We start from the raw sequence: 15,539 nt of genomic DNA, 5'->3' as shown, positions 1-15,539 counted from the left end.
TCTGTGCCACTCGTTTTCCCCTTGTTTTGTGCCCCTTTTGCCTTCTGTTCCACTCGTTTTTTGTGCCCTTCTGCCCACTGTGCCACTCGTTTTTCCTTTGTTTTTGTGCCCCTTTTGCCTTCTGTTCCACTTGTTTTTTATGCCTTCTGCCCTCTGTTCCACTCGTTTTTTGTGCCCTTCTGCCCTCTGTGCCACTTGTTTTCCCCTAATTTCTGTGCTCCTTTTGCCTTCTGTTCCACTCGTTTTTCGTGCCCTTTTGCCTTCTGTGCCACTCATTTTTCCCTCGATTTAGTGCCCCTTTTTCCTTCTATTACCTTCATTGTCCCTCACCAACCGCTGCGTCACCTGTGGCCCGCTACCCTGACGGCCCACTGCCCATTCGCTGACCCCGCCTCCCACCTCCCAGCTGCTCCTCCCTCCGACCTCCCCAGATATGCCGGCCGCTGTGCTGCCACACCGCTGGCACACCGCTGGCGTGCCTAAGGCAAGCCCGTCTGCACCCGTCCACGCCTGGACCACGCCCAGTGCCAGAACCCCTGGCCCCTGCACCCGCCACGACGACCACCACCATTACAACGCCAGCACTCTGCACGCTCTCAACTCCGGACGGAGCCACACCTGCTTCAAGGCTGCCCAAAACGCACACACGGTCCCTTCACCTGCCAGAACTGCAGCTACACCAGCCTCAGAGCCGAAGAACCACCCACCAAGAAAGACCCCAACCACCTCCGATGCATACTACTAAACACCCGACCCGCACACAAGCATGCCGTCGAGCTCTGGGACCTGCTCGACATAACATCCCTGGACGTCGCCTTCCTGACAGAGACCTGGTTTAACGACTCCTCCGCACCTGACATCGCCATAGCCTTCCCAGATGGTTACAAGATCGCCCGCAGAGACCGCACCAACGGAGTCGGAGGAGGAATCGCCATCAGGGTTTCAACTAGCACCAACGACGTGCTTAGCACCGCCGAACACATGCATTTCCAGATCCACACAGACCCAGACTCCACTCTCAGAGGCACCCTCGTCTACCGACCCCCGTACCCCACCCCCAGTTCAGCGACCATGCAAGTCAATGTCGTCTCCTCCTCCAGCTTCAACACACTCAGCATGCTCCGCAAGATCTACAGATGGATCCCGACAGATACAAGAAAGACAGTCACCCAGGCCTTCGTCAGCAGGAGACTCAACTACGGAAACGCCCTCTATGCGGGTGCCCCAACCAAGCTCATCAAATGATTACAATGAATCCAAAACGCCTCGGCACGACTGCTCCTAGACGTACCATGCCACGGCCACATCACCCCCCACCTGAGAAACCTGCACTGGCTCCCCGTCAACAAGAGGATATCCTTCAAGCTCCTCACCCACACACACATGGCATTCCACAAGACCAGCCCAGCCTACCTCAATAGTCGGCTCTCCTTCTACATCCCCAACCGCCAGCTAAGCTCTGCCGACCTCTAACTCGCCATCGTCCCGCGCATCTGAAGAACAACGACCAGTGGGAGATCCCTTTACAAATGATTGATTGATTGGAGCACGATGCTCAGAGAAAGAGTCAAATCATAATTCTAATGTCCAGGATTTGAACTGTATCTATTTTAATGTCAGATCTCTCCCTAAACACAGCATCAAGGTTTGGGAGACATTGGATGATCTGAGCCCAGACTTAGCCTTTGTTACTGAAACCTGGCTAGATGATAACAACACCCCAGATATTGTCACTGCCTTACCCATAGGATATAAAATATTAAAACAAGATAGGAAAGGCGGTAAGAGAGGAGGAGGGATAGCAATGTTATACAAAGATCATTTTACCTGTGTTCCCATTATGGCCACTGAAGCAGGCACACATGAGATTCTAGCGTTCTCAGTGTCTGTGGGTGACTGTAATCTATTTGGAGGGGCAATCATTTATAACCCGCCAGGCTACCAGCCCGGTTTTAGTACTAGCTTACTAACACAACTTTCCCCCTCTGTTTAAAAAAAAATCAGGTTCTAGTTATAGGGGATTTTAATCTACATTATGAAAAACTTACAAACCCGGGGGTTAAACACCTGGATGATGACATGGCTATAATGCTGCTACTTCAGAGGATCACCAAACCAATTCATGTGGCTGGTCACACCTTAGATTTACTGTAGAATCCTTGAACATTCATGAAACTAAACCTCTATTCTGGACTGATTATTTCCTAATCTCCTTCTCTTTTAGCCTACCCAATAATTCACCTAAGACTGAGACAACGTATCAGATAAAGACTAGGGTTTGGAATCAAATTACTGAAGAATCATTTAGTGCTTTTTTCCCCTGTGCTTCTAGTCCACAGTATCAAGACCCCACAACTACATTAGCTACACAGCTACAACTAAATATTGAAAAAATTCTTGACCAGTGTGCCCCCAAACTGACTCGGAAACCAGTCACTAAATCCCAATCAGAAAAGTGGTATACACTGAAATTAAAACTTATGAAAAGAGAGTGCAGAATCAAGGAACACAAATGGAGACTCTCAAAAACAAGCACAAATAGACATATCTATCTAGCTGAACAAAAAAATCTATCATGGGGCCTTAAAAGATGCTAAAACCAAATATTATACAGAAAGGATCGTAGAAACTGGTAGTTCATCCAAAGAACTTTATAAAGTCATTCGGGAACTTTGTAAGCCCACCTCGCTGACTCAATCTATGGCGCCTTCGTACGAGAATTGTGAACTAATAAACAACTTCTTTACAGATAAGGTGACAAAAATCTATGCAACCTTTACTCCCACTAACAAGGAAGACAAAAAGGTCTGGGAAAATTTGGCTCCTCACTAACCCAGGGGCGTAGTGTGCGTAGTGGAGCTACGTGAAGCTACGCAAAGTGGGCGAGAAACTACGCCCACCTGCGCACTTCATGTAGCCCCACTACGCGCTACATGCCCCCCTCCCCTACATAGCTAAATTTAATTAAATGGGCCCATATAAATAAATAAAATACACTTACCTTGTCCACGGCGTCCCGGGGCTCCCTCTGCTTGTTCACGGCGCCATCTTCTAACCAATGCGCATGCGCGGGCGGCCGCTAAAGCCATGATAGAGGTTAAGGCAGGATCTCCATTAGACTCTTGTCCACACTTCATTTTCTCCTGCCTGATGTCAGTATTATGCCCCCAGGTCACCAAAGCTCTCAATCAATCTTTAGAGCTTGCATCCCTCCCAGATATATGGAAAAAACTGTTGTTTTCCCCCTTTTAAAGAAACCAGGTCTCAAAGTCTATGATCCAGCCAACTATAGGCAATCTCCCAACTACCATACCTATCTAAAGTATCGGTTAATAAACAACTCACAACTTTTATTGAAGCCTATTAGATCCATCACAAACCGGATTTAGGGCAAACAACAGCACCGAGGCCACCTTGCTAGCTGTGTCTGATAATATTAGGTCTTTAGTTTATCAGGGCAAAGCCGTAGCACTGATCCTTTTGGACCTGACAGCAGCTTTTGATACTGTCCCACTGCAAGTTTCTACAAAGTCTCTATAAAAAAGGGCTCTGTTCAAAAGCCCTAGCATGGTTTGCGTCTTTTCTTAAAAACCAAACGCAGATAATTCAAATGGGTCCCTATTCCTCCACCTCAAAAAGGCTCAATTATGGAGTTCCGCAGGGAGCTACCTTGAGCCCTACTCTTTTTAATATATATGTTTCTTTCCTAGCAGACATCAGCAGGAAATGGGGTTTCGATATATGTTCCTATATGTTTGATAAACTGACAAAAGTCGACACTAAAGACAATCTCATACACTGCCTTACAGAAATTGCAGGTTGGATGTCTGGACATTGCTTGAAGGTAAATGCCGGAAAATCAAAGATCCTGCTTTTTGGAGGCGTCCATGCAATTTGGGATAATAGTTGGTTGCCCCAGACACTGGGCACTGTTCCTAAACAGAGGCAGGCTGCTAAGAATTTGGGCATCATCTTTGATGACGCCGTGTTCATGCAGAATCAAGTACGCCTATTGAGAGGAAAAAGCTTCGCCACACTAAAACTTCTTAGACGACTCTTTCCCTGGATCCCTTTAAACTGTAGGAAAGCAGTGACCCAGGCACTTCTTGTGAGTAGGCTGGACTATGGCAATGCACTGTATGTTGGCATGGTGGACTATCTTTTCACCAGACTCCAAGTGGTCCAAAATGCCACTGCTAAACTGATATGCAATAAGAGAAAATACAGTTCAGCCTCCTTCTGTATGAAGGAGCTACATTGGTTACCAGTCTGCCAAAGAGCCAATTTTAAGCTCCTATGCTATGCACATAGAACGCTATATAAAACTGGCCCACAAATCCTACATGGCAAATTTGATTTTTATGTACCCTCGCGCAACCTGAGATCCCACCATCAGGCACTGGTGTCAGTCAAGCGTACGGCTAAAGTCAGGATGGGTGACAGATCATTCTCAAAATTAGCAGGGGTCCTCTGGAAAAAAATCCCATCGGAACTTCGCATGACGGAAGATTACCTAATATTCAGAAAAAAGCTAAAAACCCACCTAATCCCCATCTGCTAACCTGATAATTAGAAAATTACACTCCTACATTAGCCTGCACTTTGCTTTGTTTTAGCGCCGTGATGTCCCTTGGGATGAATGTTGTGCTAAAATAAAAATACAAATACAAAAATGTGACGATATTTGTTTTGAAATAAAATCTGTCCAAGCGAATTTGAAAACTGAAAAACCATATTAAGGATTATTTAGAATTTAAAGTGTATTCTGTCACCTCATATTAAATTATATTTGCAACTGGTAAGGTCTATATAAGAGGTTTAATGATTAGAGGCACAAATATCCTGATTCCGTACCAATTTTTGGAGAACCCTGACATGTAAAATTAAAGAGTCTTAATAAAAACTTTTAATCTAAATATCTTGTTCTCCTCTGTGGCAGGGAAGGCTTTAATGCAATTAAACAGCAGATATTACGAACACATTGAGAAATCCAGATGTTTGTGGCTCTACAATTAAAGCAAAGCGAGTCTTCAACAGCTAAATTGGTGATATAGAATCGTACATGGGCTGCTTTCTTATTCGCTTGACAAAACGTGGAAATTAAATCAACTACAATGGAGGTATCTTTTTCCCATACCAGAAGGAGTTTGTTTGGGAGGGACTCATCTATATAGAGAAGGTCACATGGTTATATCAGGAACCCATACCACTGCAATGGAAGTATATTACACGGGGCTGGGCAGGCCATTTATTAGCTCATGCCTGCTAGCGCATGTACTCTAGCTTGCAAGACTCTTGTAATCAATAATTGACATGGAACCCGCCCATAGCTTACCATTTGTTGGCATCATTGTCGCTCTTTTTGCTGCTTTTTTATTGGCAGCACTTGCCATGCATCAATTCCTGTTCTTGACCTGGTGCACTGACCAAAGAAGGATTAATTAATTTTTGATTATGGACCTTCCACCAACCATCTGCTGCTTGCACTGGAATTTAGGTACTATTTCTGAGCTATGACGTGGGCAACATTGGCCCTGTCATAGCTCTCTTTTTTTTTAGACTAATTTAACGTATTCCAGCCACTCCCTGTTTCTTCTCCCATGTCACAGTTTCTTTCTTGCGTCTCTTTTTTTAATGTAACTTATTCCAACCCACTTCCTCCCTGTTTCTTTTCATCCAGTCCCTTATTCTCCACCCTCCCACCCACCCCCTCTCTTTAATCTCAACCTAAAAAGCTCTATTAACTGCCACTGATATCCGCTTAATAAAAAAATCCCGTTCTCCGTCCTCCCCCTCTGCTTTCTGGTTGGCAGAGGTACGCACCCTGTCCAAGCAGGAACCACAATTCTAGTCAGAGTAAGTCATATATACAACATTCATTCATACTTTATATATACACCCTCCTCATCCCGATTCAATAGTTGTAGTGCCACAAATACTCAAATAGTAGAAAAAATATACTCAATTTATTAAAAATAGTGTGAAATATCATTCCACCATAATTCATACATAAAAGAATTACATGTACATAGGACTAACCCCATATGGTTTGATTGTTACACAGGGTTACACCTTGAAAAAGGTGGTCGCAATCTGTAAAATACCACCAAAACGCGTCAACGTGTTGGACAGACTTAATCCTTTGGGCACTTCGGAATATTTTATTAATAAGTTTGCATTAATAAGATGCCCATGGTGACCACATATAGGGATTCGCTTTACAAATTACATATAAGTGTACTGTCGTATATGTTTTGTCTTTCTTTTTATCTCTTTTTATCTCTCGTTTCCATTTAAATTCTCATAAAAAAGAAAAAAAAACTGTTTCATGTTTGACCTCCGGCGATTGGAATTTACAGAGTGTTTTATTGTAATGTTGGCTGTCTTTGTAAATGGATTTCATGGGCCTATTGCCCCCTGTGTACCAATCAAACCATATTGGGTTAGTCCTATGTTCATGTAATGGTGTTATGTATGAATTGTATTTATGAACTATGGTGGAATAAAATTTCACACAATTGTTTAATGAATTGAGCATATTTTCTCTAATATTTGAGTATTTGTGGCACTATTGAATCGGGATGAGGAGGGTGTATATATGACGTATGAATGAATGCCACATGGATTAAAATAGGATATACTAGTGCGTAAAATACCAAAGGGAATATTGATTTTTCATTTTAGTTTGAGCCCTGTCCCTCTGGCACGTCTCATATCATTGTAAGTCATATATACAGCATAGGTTAACCTGTGCTCAACCTCTGGTAGTTTGGCACAGAGCAGGCAGGCTTAACTTAAGAGGCAATGTGTGAAGTAGCTGTGCACCACTTCAACAGTATCACAGTAAAACACCTCAAAAAGACTCCACACCAGTTTAGAAAAAAAGATCATGATTTCATAAATAAAAAACACCAGAATAACAAAAAGTCCAATAAGTAGAAGTCAAGATATGATTTTTTAACACCTTAGGAGCTTCGTAAATATACCTCCCCAGTGCTGCGCTGTCCATTATCCAGTGCTGAATGGACGTCCAACGGTCGCACGCAGCACTGGGGAGGTAGTGCCCGTGACGACCGTTGGCCGACGGCAGCACTTAAAGGGTTAAAGATTAAATGCAAAAATAGTTATTAGAAGCAATAAGTGCCTAGGGAGGTACTTGGTCATGTTGGACCGAAACAAAGTCAAGAGTTCAGGACTGACTGCAATGTAGCTTTGGTCAGACACAATGCCCACACAGGCCCTGCTGGGCAAAAGTATCCTAATTCTGGGCACAAACAATGAGACGCAGGGTACATTCAAGCAATGGGTTAGTGTTGATCCCGCAGTCGAGGAGATTTGTTGGTTTTCCCATGCAACAGTGGCAATGTGTCAGTTCCAAAGACGAAGTGCTGGCTCTGAGATGCGTTGGTTCTGAAGACAAATCGCTGGTTTGTCTAAGCAGTTGAAAGGATGCATCGATTGTCCTTCTGCAGTGGTGGAAATGCAGTGGTTCTATTTGCTGGTTCCGAGTTCAATGCACCAGTTTTGTTCCTGCAACAGGGGCTATTTGTCAATTCTGCTCTCGCAGCAGAAGATGTGTTGATTTCACTGGAGCAAGCACCTGGTTCCAATTCCAATGAACCAGATTCAGGAGCAGTCTTCTAAGAACAGGAGGCTATTCAGCTAGTCCTTGGAGTCATTCTGGGTCAAGTCATGAAAGTCCAGTCAGAGAGCAGCATGCAGCAGGGCAGCATAGCAAGGCAACAGTCTTCCAGAACAGCAGTCTAGCAGAGTAGCAGTGCTTAGCACAGCAGTTCTTCTTCTTGGCAAGTTAGTTTGAGGTTCAGAAGTGTACTGAGTTGGTAGGGTCAGAGGTCCAGTACTTACTCATTTGTGACTTTGAAATGGGTTCATGTGTCCTTTCTTCCTGCCCTGTTTCGGGACTCACTATAGGAGGGAATGCAGCCCTCTGTGTGTGGATAGTACTCAGCCTATTCAAGGGTAACTTTGAGGCTGTTCCCAGCACCTCCCTCACTTCCTCCAGGAAGATGCATTAAGTCACACCCAGGATTCCTTTGAGTGTGATGGTCTAGAGGGCATAAACAAGGTGAACTGTCACCCAGCCAAACTAGTGATCAGAGACTGGCAACTAACACCAATTGGCTAAGAGCAGAAATATGCCTAACTTTGTTAAAGTGAATTATACGCAGCTGGATTGCACTCAAGGTTCTAGTTTAAACAGAATAATCCTTTCAGCAAGCTTAACATACAATATTTAAAAAAAATATGTGTCCACCAGGTAAGGGGCTCTGCAGGCCACCTAATTCAAAGTGAAAAGGAAATTTCCCAGGAATTTATCTGGGGATGCCCTGTGCCCTTCTTGTCTTCTGTACCCCACGCTTTCCCCATCGCTCTTCCCGCCGCTGCATCCCCTGCGGCCTGCCCCCCCGATCTCGTATTTGCCGCCCCGCTCCCGCCTCCCTCCCATCTCCCCGCATATGGCGGCCGCTGCGACCCTTGACCCTGTTACCAGGCAGGTTGCTCCCCTCACTGCACAGCACCACCTGTGTGACACTGCCCTGAGCACTCTGTTGCCACTTGTGTACGTTCACGCCTTGTATTGCCTTCATGTTTTTGCTTTTTTTCCCTGTTGCTTCATTGCATCTTTCCCTGTTGTTTTTACTGTAGCTGTTTCCTTGTACTTTATCTGTGACTGTTATTTTCCCCGTGGTGCCCTTCTTGCCTTCTGTACCTCCCGCTTCCCCCCTCGCTCTTCTCACCGCTGCGTCCCCTGCGGCCCGCCCCCCTGATCTCCCATTCGACACCCCGCTCCCACCTCCTTCCCACCTGCCCTCATATGGCGGCCGCTGTGTGGTGAAGAGAGCGACTCTTGACTCTGTTACCAGGCAGGTTGCTCCCCTCACTGCACAGCACCACCTGTGTGACACTACCCTGAGAACTCTGTTGCCACTTGTGTAAGTTCACGCCTTGTATTGCCTTCATGTTTTTGCTTTTTTTCCCTGTTCCTTTATTGCATCTTTCCCTGTTTTTTTTACTGTAGCTGTTTCATTGTACTGTATCTGTGACTGTTATTTTCCCCGTGGTGCCCTTCTTGCCTTCTGTACCCCCCGCTTCCCCCCTCGCTCTTCCCACCGCTGCGTCCCCTGCGGCCCGCCCCCCTGATCTCCCATTCGACACCCCGCTCCCACCTCCTTCCCACCTGCACTCATATGGCGGCCGCTGCGTGGTGAAGAGAGCGACCCTTGACTCTGTTACCAGGCAGGTTGCTCCCCTCACTGCACAGCACCACCTGTGTGACACTACCCTGAGAACTCTGTTGCCACTTGTGTAAGTTCACGCCTTGTATTGTCTTCATGTTTTTGGTTTTTTTCCCTGTTCCTTTATTGCATCTTTCCCTGTTTTTTTACTGTAGCTGTTTCATTGTACTGTATCTGTGACTGTTATTTTCCCCGTGGTGCCCTTCTTGCCTTCTGTACCCCCTGCTTTCCCCCTCGCTCTACCCGCCGCTGTGTCCCCTGTGGCCCGCCCCCTGATCTCCCATTCGCCGCCCGCTCCCGCCTTCCTCCCACCTCCCATCATATGGCGGCCGCTACGAAGGTGCGCCGAAGGCACGCCCGTCTGCACCTGGACCGCGCCCAGCTCCAGAACTCCTGGCTCCTGCAAATGCCACAACGCCATCTCCGCTATGACCCCAGCACCCTCCATGCACTCAACGCCGGACGATCACGCACCTCCTGCCTGGCCAACCCAAGACGCACCCAAGGTCTCTTCTCCTGCCGGACCTGCAGCTTCATCAGCATCAAACCCGCCAACCCACCGACCAGGAAAGAATCCAACTACGTCAGATGCATTCTTCTCAACACCCGCTCCGCCCACAAACATGCCGTAGAACTCTGGGACCTACTCGACTCAACCTCCCCAGATATCAACTTCCTGACTGAAACCTGGCTAAACCCCTCCTCGCCATAGCCAACCTGGACGGCTACAAGATCACCCGCAGAACCTACCCATTGGAGTAGGAGGAGGAAGCGCCCTCGTCCAAAGGAACACTCTCAGAGTCTCGACCAACACTGACAACACCCTCGGCACCACCGAATACCTTCCTTTCCAGATCCACTCCGACCCCCAACACTACCCTCAGAGGAACCCTTGTCTACCGGCCCCCTGGACCCCGACCAATGTTCAGCGACTCATCAGCACGCACGCCCTCTCCAACCTCTCCAACCTCGGACTCAGACAACTCATCACAGCACCCAGCCACTCCGCCGGACACACGCTTGACCCCATCTTCTCTGCAATCCCCCACGTCACCTTCAACCACACCACCAAACTCCACTGGACCGGCCATCGCTGCATCCACTTCACCTTTCGGAAACCCACCACACACCACCGCACCCAACAGATGCCTTGCCGCTGCTGGAGCAAAGTCACCGAAGACCAGTTAATGACCGCCCTCGACCAAAGACCACCAGCCGACCCCACCGACCCCGACTCCGCCACCCGCAACCTGTAACAGTGGATCGACAACTGCGCCAACACCCTTGCCCCGCTCAGAAAACCCTCCAACAGCACACCAGCAAGAAAGCCAGCTGGTTCGCGAAAGACCGCCAGACCTCCTAGCAAGCCTGCCGAAAGCTAGAAAAGAACTGGCACCGCGAATGAATACCGGACAGCTACACAGCCCACAAGAACGCCACCCTCAGACACCATCACCTCATCAGATCAGCCAAAAGAACCTCCTTCAAAGAGCGCCTAGACAACAACCCACACAACAGCAAAGAACTCTTTAACATCGTGATGGAACTCTCCAACCCCAACTCCAACACCAATGACATCCCTCCTTCACAGGACCTGTGCGACTCGCTGACTACCTTCTTCCATTGCAAGATAACAGACATCCACAAAAGCGTCAACACCATGACCGACCGGACAACCACTGAGACCTCCGACCCCACGACCACCATCCGTACCAACCGCCTGCTCTCCTGGACCAACATAAACGACGACGACACCATCAAGATCATGAACACTGTTCACTCCAGTTCCCCGTCAGACCCGTGCCCGCGCCACATCTTCAACAAAGCCAGCGCCGCCATCGCACCCCATCTCCGGAAGGCATCAACATTTCCTTCGACATAGCTACCTTCCTGAGGAGCTGGAAGCGCACCAAGAACAACGTCTTACTCAAGAAGCCCAATGCGGACCCCAAAGATCTCAAGAACTTCCGGCCCATTCCCTGCTTCCGTTCCCAGCGAAGGTCATCGGGAAGACCGTCAACAAACAACTAACCCGCTACCTCGAGGTAAACAGCATCCTGGACCCATCCCAGTCCGTGTTACGCAGCAATCACAGCACCGAAACCGCCCTCATGGCCATCACCGATGACATCAGGACCCTGCTAGACACTTGAGAAACCTCAGCCCTCATCCTCCTGGACCTGTCAGATGCCTTCGACACGGTCTGCCACCGCACACTACGCACACGTCTCCACGATGCCGGAATCCAAGAGAAGGCCCTGGACTGGACCACCTCCTTCCTCTCCGGCAGAATACAGAGCGTTCGCTTCCCCCTTCTGCTCCAAACCAACCGAGATCATCTGCGGCGTACCTCAGGGCTCATCCCTCAGCCCAACGCTTTTCAACATCTACATGGCTATGCTTGCCCATGTCGCCCGACTGCACAACATCATCTGCTATGCAAATGAAACCCAGCTGATCCTCTACCTCACCAAGGACCCCCACACCACCAAAACTAACCTCCACGAAGGAATGAAGGCCATCACCGATTGGATGAGGAACAGCCGACTGAAACTGAACTCAGACAAGACTGAGGTCCTCATCCTCAGTTCCATCCCCTGGCCTAGGACGACTCCTGGTGGCCAACCGTACTGGGAACAACTCCAACACCCACCTACCACGCACGCAACCTAGGGGTCATCCTCGACCCCACCGTCTCCATGACTAAGCAGGTCAACGCCGTCTTTTCCTCCTGCTCCAACACCCTTCGCATGCTCCGCAAGATCAACAAGTGGATCCCCACTGAAATTAGAAGAACGGTCGCCCAGGCCCTCGTCAGCAGCAGGTTGGATTATGGGAACGCCCTCTACGCAGGAGCCTCGGCCAAACTCCTATAACAGCTTCAATTTACTTTTTTCTAAGACTAGGGCCCAAACATCTGTATCAGTTTTAAAAATGTGTATTGGTACCCCATCGGGGCCTGGTGCCTTTCCATTTTTACATTGATCCAGGGCCAATACAACCTCCTCCAAAGTGATAAAAACTAGGTTAGGGCATTCGAAGGTAATAAAATTTGCACTCTCTATGGGTGTCAGAATACCATTACAATTGGTATTTTCAGCCAAAAATGAGTTCTCATCTTCTTGGTTAAAAACCTGACTAAAATAGCTTACCCACTGTGACGGCTGTACCAGGGTCGCAATTTTAGCTGCAGTGTGGTCTTTAAAGTGAGGATGGTTAATCATCTTCCAAAATAAAGAAGCCTCCTTTGTATTCACAGCCTGTATAAGTTTTTCCCAGGCTTGATCTTGGGTATCCCTTTTCCTTTTTATAATGGAATATTTTTATATCCTCCTCTGGGTACTGACAAGTACACTGCCTCTGGGTCTAGTTTTTAAGGCGTTTTTAAGGATTTATTAACCTTTGTACATTGAGAATCAAACTAACTAATTTTCTTCTGACTGTTCTTTTTACTCTTACTTTTCAGACCCCCTGATATCTCAGAAGTAATATTGCACAAAGCCCAGATAATCTGATGGTCAGTGGAGTCTCCCTTGTTACAAATCTCCATATTGTTTTTGCAATCATGCTTTAGTTTATCTACAAAGTCATTGGGATTCACTCAAGACCACTTTATGGTCATCCTATTCTCTTCTTGCGTTGATATGAAGGGTGCTAGACAAGGCCCTTTCTGGAGAGTCTCATTTAATGTAACAGTTGATAACAGGGGAGGATGGTCACTAAAACTGGTCTCCATTTTCACTAGTTGATCCACCCCGGATACAGAAGTTAATATGTGATCAATAATTAAACCCTGTCCATGGCCTTCATAGGTTGATAGCCGTGGTTGTCCCTTCGGATTAAAATGGTCCAACAATTCTAGGTTATATTTATACATAGCCCCATTTATACTTTCACCATAAATGTTATGTGGAAAATAATTTTAGCTTTCACCAAGCTCATCCCCATATCCACAGTATTCTCCATCTAAAATTCTGTGTTTTTTACTATTAAAATCACCATCCCAAATAAAAAACAATTACTTCTACGTAAGAATCTAGCTCCTTCAAAAGGGCCAGTATAACTTGGTTTCTAGTATTGTCAAATACATTGATTATTAGGAAACGCTGTTTGTCCACAAATGAAAACCACAGAAATTGAGAATAGGTTGAATCAGTATAAGCTTTCTTAAAAGTCAGTCGACATGTAATGGAGACTAAGATTGCCAAACCCCCTCAAGCTCTTCCATTACGAGAGGGGAATGCTGGTGTATCAATTGCTGTGAAGCCATTAATGTGGAAGGATTTTGTGTGCTAGGTTTCTTGTATACCAGTTACTTAAAAAATCCAACCAGGCTTCATCACTCAATCTCTTATTGATGCCTGCAATATTCCTTGTTACCAATGTCAAGGAATTACATTTTAGATTTTTAATTGGTTTTAATACTTGATTCATTTTAGTAGATGAAGGATTATATTCGGCAACTTGCTGTAGTCAGTCTAAATCACTGCATCTTCGAGGGGGAAAATCTATTTGACAAAGTAATTGATGTCGGCCTATCTGCCGGTGCTAATTTGTGTACAGGGTGAGTTCAATATTCAATACCTGATTTATAGAAAAACCCAAAGGAGGCTGGGATAATGTTCTCAATTTGCAACTTTATTGACATTAACCCTCTACTATGTAACTCCTCAAACAAGGATCTAACCATTTCTGGGTACCGAAGAGAAACAACAACACAATCCCCTTGGCAATCTTTTGGCAGTTTCCCATTAAACGATACTGTTTCTACCAGGTTAATATTTTGGGCCAAAATATTTGAGTTATGGTAACGGTGATTGGAAAACCAATAAACTGTTTTGTTTTCAAATCACCCCATCCCTCTTGGGCCCCATCCCTCAACTCTGGGACATTTTTAAGAACCATGGGGTTGCTTCAGGTGGTAGATGGCGGGATCTCAGGTAGGTTTTTGCAGTTTGAGATGGAAGCTGAATTTTGTATACGTTTTTGTTCTTGTCATTTTCACATTGCTGGAATTTGACGACCCAAAGTTAAGCAGCATATGTCCTGTTTTTGTGCCCATAAGTTCTGCAGTGTTGTCCCTGCCACCCGGTGGTTGTATTCCCAAAGTACTTGACAAAGTATCATTGGAAGTAGATGTTTCATTGTATCCAGTCACTTTCCTGATGGAATTGACATTTGGTCCACATATACTGGAGCGATTTTCTGTTGGTATCGAATCTGTAATTAATTTTTTAAATCTTAGCCTCATCGCTCTTGATTTTTATTATCTCTGACATCAGATTCCTTTTGATTGAGTCTATTTTCCGAAGTCGTTTTTTAAATAGCCTTTCCAGATTAGGCTGATGTTCAATGTTTTTGGTAAACCTTGTGCCGTTACTCTGACTCTCGGATAAAGATTGGGGCTGTTTACAAAGAGCTTTTGTTTTTACCTTCGGTGGTTGTTTTCTTTTATTTACAGAGGGAATCATTGAGTCGGTGCTCTCTGTTAAACTGTTAATCAGAGTTGTATTGTGGACACACAAGGCGCTATATTAGGGTTGTGTATTTCAACTATTATATCCTTTTGTTGTAGGTTTATGTCTGTACCAAGCTCTAATGTTTTCAACTCAATACTGTTCCTTCAGTTACAACCATTAGAACTGTTTTAGTAGCTGCAAGGTGCTCCTCAACGTTGACAATCTCGCTAATAATTAAACCCATAGGGGTATTTTAATAATTTGTTATAGGTGCGCTCAGTCTTGCATTTTTATTTTTGTTCCCACATGCAACAGCTGCAAGTTTACGCTTTCTCATGATTATAAAGAAAAACGGGAGCCTCAATAGAGTACCAAATGTACAAACATGCAAATATATCTGCTCTTACTGCAATTTTGGGGATCCTGTTTCACAATTTAAGGGGGTGGCCCAGCCCAGCCTCTGTTGGCTGCTGATGGAAGCAAATGGACCTGCCATTGGCCCGGGCTTCGCCCGGGCACGGCCCCGGCACGCCTGTGCGCATCCCATGCTGCTGGGTCCCTCAGCCGGTTTTAAAGCACCTCCAGGTAGGAAATGCCGGCATAGGCAGTAGCGAGCCACTTGTGAGGCTGAGACTTGTGGTCCTGGTCTCTGATCCCCGTGGCAATGCTGAAAGGCAACTGGTAGCTGGCAACAAAAAAAAAACAGGTGTCCCGCGCTGCATGAGCCCTCAGACGGTTTTAAAGCACCTCCAGGCGTGAAATGCTGGTGTAGGCTGCAGCAAGCCGCTATTGAGGCTGGGACTTGTGATCCTGGTCCCTGCTG

This window comes from Lissotriton helveticus, chromosome 1_1, assembly GCF_964261635.1.
Source record: "Lissotriton helveticus chromosome 1_1, aLisHel1.1, whole genome shotgun sequence".
Lineage (NCBI taxonomy): Eukaryota > Metazoa > Chordata > Amphibia > Caudata > Salamandridae > Lissotriton > Lissotriton helveticus.
The sequence above is the reverse complement of the archived record's forward strand: the minus strand, read 5'-3'. Positions refer to the sequence as shown.